General features: G+C 50.4%; 1 long non-coding RNA gene across 1 annotated transcript; it reads left to right on the top strand.

Annotated features, from left to right (window-relative positions):
• Window positions 1-1,188: 1,188 nt before the first annotated feature.
• LOC122239307 lies at window positions 1,189-3,334 on the top strand. The gene is made up of 2 exons (XR_006218274.1): window positions 1,189-1,422; window positions 2,896-3,334. It is a non-coding gene; the product is annotated as an uncharacterized LOC122239307 (long non-coding RNA).
• Window positions 3,335-5,716: the final 2,382 nt, after the last annotated feature.

Genomic DNA, 5,716 nt, shown 5'->3' with positions numbered 1-5,716 from the left:
AGGAACAATGATAGAACTCTGAGCGGGGTGGGGATCTAGACTAAGATTTGGTTCAGCAGAACACAGCCGAAGGCCTAGAATGATCCCGATTAAACAGTGAGAGGTTCATCACTCTCTCATGTGGAAGAAGCATGGAGAGAGGGTAGTTCTGGGCTGGTACAGTACTTCCAAGGTCCCCAGGGATCCAGATTCTTTCCATGTTTCTTACCCAATCTCCAAGCACATTGTTTTCATCCTCAGAGTTATCTCATGGGCCAAGATGGCGGCTGGAGCCTCATCTACACTGCAGGCTGGAGGAGAGGAGCAAGGCAGAGGGGAGACAGGACTCCCTCCCCACCTCCTTTCCAGAAAACTCCACAGAAGCTCCAGCCAGCCCCTTCTGCATGCATCGTTGCATTGGCCAGGGGAGATTCCCACAGGCTAACTGGAGATGTGGGGTAAGGAGTGACAGCCCCATGGAAGGTCGCAGAAAAGTGCAGCAGGAAACGGCACCAGCCTTCGGGGTGAGGCTCGTCACAGGTGTGTTTAGGAGGACGCCACCAGGAGGCCCAGAGGCCAGGCTTCCAGTGCTGACACGGGCTCTCTGCCCACGGCCCGTTACAGACCAGATCCGTCCACCAGAGGCTGCAGAGGAAGAGACCATCGTCCCCATCTCCGCGACAGGAGAAGGTCCCAAGTGGGAAAGTGTGAAGCTGTCAAACGCGCCTTCTGCTTTCGCTTCCAGAAGCCACCGTGGGCTCCCGCCTCTGCCACCAGGCCCCTGGCTCCTGCGAGCACACTCTGGGCCGCGGGGGGCCAGGGGGCCTGGTTATTAATGTACTTTCCAGGCGGGAGGTCCAGGGTGGGCCTTTCTTCATGGTCACCGGTGGTCTGTGCGTCCCACCAGCTCCGCAGGGATGGCGAAACGTTCTTGAAAGAGGAAAATTAACCAGAAAGCGACGCCCAAAGAAAAGTCGGCTCTCGAAAAGTTTGTGCGTGTTGCAAAGCATTATCTTTAAGTCCTCCAGCTAGGCTAAAAGCCTACCCCATTCCTCCCTGGGATTTCTAGTGAATTAATAATGCCGCTGATGAATATTCAAAAGTAGGCAGCTATTGTGCCTCCAAGCACATAATTAATTATTCATTACACATTTTTATTCACTGAATTAAAAAACACAGGGTGCTCTGGGAAACGAAGGGTACTTCACGACAGGGGCATGAAATTCCGCACTGCCCCTTTAAGGACTATTATTCTCTATGTGTGGTTACCAAGCAACATAAATGCCGGGCAATTAGATCATGGGTTGTCCCTGAAGACTGATGGGATAATAAGCAGTAGTTAAGTATTAAGTTGACCCAGCGAAGGTCCCATGTGAATAAACCTGGGTAGGACCACAGCTGGTGTCTTTTAAATGAAACTTTTACATTAATACCGTGCAAAAGGTGAGCCTGTTCGAGGAGCACACGGCGGCAAAACTCGCTCATCTGCAAACCCTGCGCAGGTTCCTTGTGTCCTTTTTCTGACACCGCCGTGCTTGCGAAGGTGCACGGGGGAGCATGCTGTCCACTGCCTAACCGGCTCCCCTCCAGGGGGCAGCCGGGCTGAGACGGCAGGATGCACGGTCAGCCTCCCCGGGAAAGAAGATGCAGGAACAGAGGGCCTTCTGAGCAGGGTGCCGGTGGAAGTAAGAAAGGCTGAGTTCCTCCAGCCGAGGGGCTGAAGTCAGAGCACAGACCAGCCCTGGCGGGAAGGCCTGGCAGAGGAGACCCCTTCCTGGATTCCAGCCCCGGACAGGTCTTCCTGCCTTGACCCCGGTATCGAGTCCTGACTAGTCAGATCCTGGTCATGTCTGTATCCTCAGAGTCTGGCACATAGTGGGCTCAACAAATGATTAGTGAATAAATATCGAGGGTTTGGGACACTTTATTAACCACGCCATTGGATTATAAAGCAAAGCTTGGACTCATGACTATGGTTGTTAGCTTACAAATCTATCGGCACCCTTCCTAAATGCCTCCTGACTGCTGCCAGCAGGGATGCCATATACAGTTGTATGGGATGTGCACTGCACAAAGGGTACACAGCCAAAGGGGTGAGGAGAGCCAGAAATCTGGCCTGTGGTCCAACTGCCAAGTCATACGCTTGTCCAGAGGGGCTACCTGTTTCCAATCCTCACGAAGGTCGTGACTGGGGTGACAGCAGCCCTCACTGTAGTTAGAATGTGGGTGGCAGGAGAGGACAGCTGGTTCTAAGGAAGTAGACCCAGTGGTCCTGACAAGAAAGAAGCCACAGTCAGTATACACAGGCAGAGCCCAGGGCCCAGAAGGTCACAGGCATCACCAGCATGATTCAAGGGAGAAAAGCTCTTGGGCAGAGCCTACTTCCTCTCTGTCCTGCATGGCCCCTGGCGTGTGGCTATATCTAGCCTAAGGACAAGACAGAGGCCCTCAGTTCACCCTCACTGCTGATTTAGGGACACGGAGAGCAGGTATAGGGTGACAGCAGTGAGAAAGATAGAAGCCGGGACATTTTTATTAGCGTGAATCTCCCAGCGGCCCTGTGGGGTGTGTATATATCCCCATTTGCAGATGGGGAGACTGAGGCTTCGAGAAGAATTTAATCAACCTGCCCATTGTCACAGAGCCAAAGAGGAACCAGGGTTTCAATCCAGACAGGTTGGCTCCGGATCCCATGCTCTTAGCCGGGGTCCTGGGGGCCTCTGCTGGCAAAGCTAAGCTCACAGCTGCTGGATGACTGAGTGGTCAGGGCAGGGGAGGGGGGGTGCTTGAGGAGGCAGGCAGCAGCCATTTACCACTGGAAAACACTTCAGTGTTCTAACGACCGGTGCAATCATGCAGGTGCCTCTCTGCCAAGGGGCAGCCTGCCTTGAAGCATCGTTTTTTACCGCCTCAAAGGTTCCCATGGGTCTGAAGAGAGGCGGAAGGAAGTCAGCCCGAAGCAGAGTCGTGAGCAGAGATCAGAGTCTGTATTCAGCCAGTGCAGGAACCACTAGGCAGCAGAAGACGACAGGGCTGGGGACTCAAGGGCAGCCAACTTTTCAAGACCTGGGCTGGGGCCTTCCCAGCCCTCTGCCCAGGTGGAGAACTTAAAGGCACCACCAGGCAGCTGAAGAGCAGAAAACAGGGCTGAAGATTCCATCCTGGATCGGGCAGGTCCCCCGACAGAACACGCTTGGACCCAACCCCCATCCCGCATCTCCCCTCTGGTCAAATAAAGCCTTTAGGCTGGAAAATCTCCAAGGAGGGTTTTGACAATAGCATTTTATGATTCCATGTTTCTAACCATCGCAAACACTACTGAAGGAAAAGGAAAAATAAAAACATCTGCACTGTTTGCCATTGAGGTTTTGTGTGTGTGAGTCTGTGTGTGTTTTTAAGCTCAGAATGTCCTGGGATCCCCACTGGTGACGGGAGATGATGGTTTTATTGTAGTTGTAGATCATTAATTTTGCAGACAAAAATGTGAAAACATAGCTTATCTCTGTCTGCAGACACTTTGCTATGCCAGAGCATGAAACAGTTCTCGGGTGAAGATAAAGAACCACTGTCTAGAGTTTTGTGATATGAAGCAGAGAAGACAATTCCCCCCAAAGCTAAGTGGGCTCCATGCAAGACAGAAGAGGTATGGCTACAGGAGTCTCTAGGTAAGGAGTAAAGTTTGTCAGGCAGGAAGAGAGAGTAGCGACTGGAGAAGCTATGAGAAAAGCCAGAGGAACACCCCCATTCCGCTACACTTTCACCCCAACCCACCCCTCCTACCTGGTCCTGTGTGGACATCCCCGAGCTACTGTTGGGGCACTAGCTATCACCATGATTTCCTTCCTTTCCACGTGCTTTTCCTGAGAACAAGAACTTTATCTTAGGTGTGGTTGTTCTCTGGGCTCCTAACACAGTGCCTGAGACAGAATGAACATTTGATAAAGGTTTGATAATTGAAAGTTGGATGGATGGATGGTTGGATGGATGGATGGATGGATGGTTGGATGGATGGATAGATGAACAGATAGATGGAAGGATGGATAAAAGGAAGGAAGGGAGGAAGGAAGGAAAGGGGGAGGGAGGAAGGAAGGAAGGAAGGAAGGAAGGAAGGAAGGAAAGATGAAAGGAGGGAAGGGAAGGGAAGGGAAGGGAAGGGAAGGGAAGGGAAGGGAAGGGAAGAAGAATAAATGGATGAGTAACCCAGGGATTCTCAGTGGCTTCTCTCTACATTTTTAAGGGGGCAGAATTTGCAAGTTGGAGAACTTACTAGAACATCTGTTCTTACGAAGGTCCTCCAGGCCTTCCCATGACTGCATCTTTAACTCTGAACCCTTAAAAGTCACTGCTAGAAGAACATTCTGGTATAGCAGGGCAAAGAGCAATGATAAAACTGGGCAAAACACTACACACCAAATTGAGAAGCGGTTGTTCATGAAAACCTATCGCACTTCAGGTACAAACAATGCAAGCATACAGCATTCTTGCCTGGGGCTGCGCCTAGCCCTCACCCTAGATCCTTCTCGCGAGGTGGGATGCTCCAAGAAAGCCAGTAGCTTTGATGACAGAGGGGCGAGTTGACTGGGGTGGAGCACTGAGTAGCCCCTTACCCGGTGGTGTTGTCAGTACCAGGAGCAGAATGTCAGTGGCAACTGAACAGGGGAGACCAGCCCTCGGGCTAGTCTGAGCCTGTGATTCTCATTAGGGCAAATACAGACCAGCCGACCAGCCAGAGACTGAACAGGCAGATGTGGGAAATGAGACAAAAGTTAGCCTTGATAGGCTCTTGACACACTCATGCACGAGAGACTGAAGAGGGCCCAAGCTGTACAGATATCCTAGGCTGACTGTAAGCCTCCACATAGGCACTGAGAAAATGTGAACAAAAAAGCAGTCTTACAAACTGCTTGAACTTGGAATACATCTCTTTATCCATACACACCAACCCGTCAGCAGAGGGTTGAAGCCTTACCTGTTCCAAGTGTCTGAGCAATCATTGCCTGACCAGGAGGCAATACGGACACAGGGTAAGTTCTAAATAGCCAGGCTTTAAGAGTGGGGGTGGGGGTGGGGTGCCTGGGTGGCTCAGTTGGTTGAGTGTCCGACTTCCGCTCAGGCCATGATCTCACGGTTCATGAGTTCGAGCCCCACGTCGGGCTCTGTGCTGACAGCTCAGAGCCTGGAGCCTGCTTCGGATTCTGTGTCTCCCTCTCTCTCTGCCCCTCCCCTTCTCACACTTTGTCTCTCTCTCTCTCTCTCTCTCTCTCTCTCTCTCTCTCTCAAAAATAAACATTTTAAAAAAGAGAGAGAGAATTTGAAAAACAAAACCAAAAACCTAAGCAGAGACATCTGTAGCTACACTCTGAGGGAAAGTAGATTCCACACGCTAAGTTCAGGCAAGTTATTAAACGACAATCAAACAGCCACAACCACCACCTTTGGGGGCTGAGAGGATCCAAATCCAGAATTACCATAATATATAATCTTTAATTTCTTAGTTTTCCATGAGAAATTATGAGATCTGGAAGAAACTGGAAATTGTGAGTCAGGCTAAGAAAAGAAAAACAAAAAAAAGCCATCAGTAGAAACTTTGTCTAAGGGGGCCCAGATATTGGAATTAGCAGACAAGAACATCAAAGTGGCTATTATAGATAGGTTCAGAAAAAAACATCTTTTAAAAAACTAAAAGGGAGTATGATGGCAATGACTCAACAAACAGAATATTGACAAAGATAGATAT

This window comes from Panthera tigris, chromosome B3, assembly GCF_018350195.1.
Source record: "Panthera tigris isolate Pti1 chromosome B3, P.tigris_Pti1_mat1.1, whole genome shotgun sequence".
NCBI classification, from domain to species: Eukaryota; Metazoa; Chordata; class Mammalia; order Carnivora; family Felidae; genus Panthera; species Panthera tigris.
This window is presented reverse-complemented; position numbering and strand designations above follow the sequence as displayed.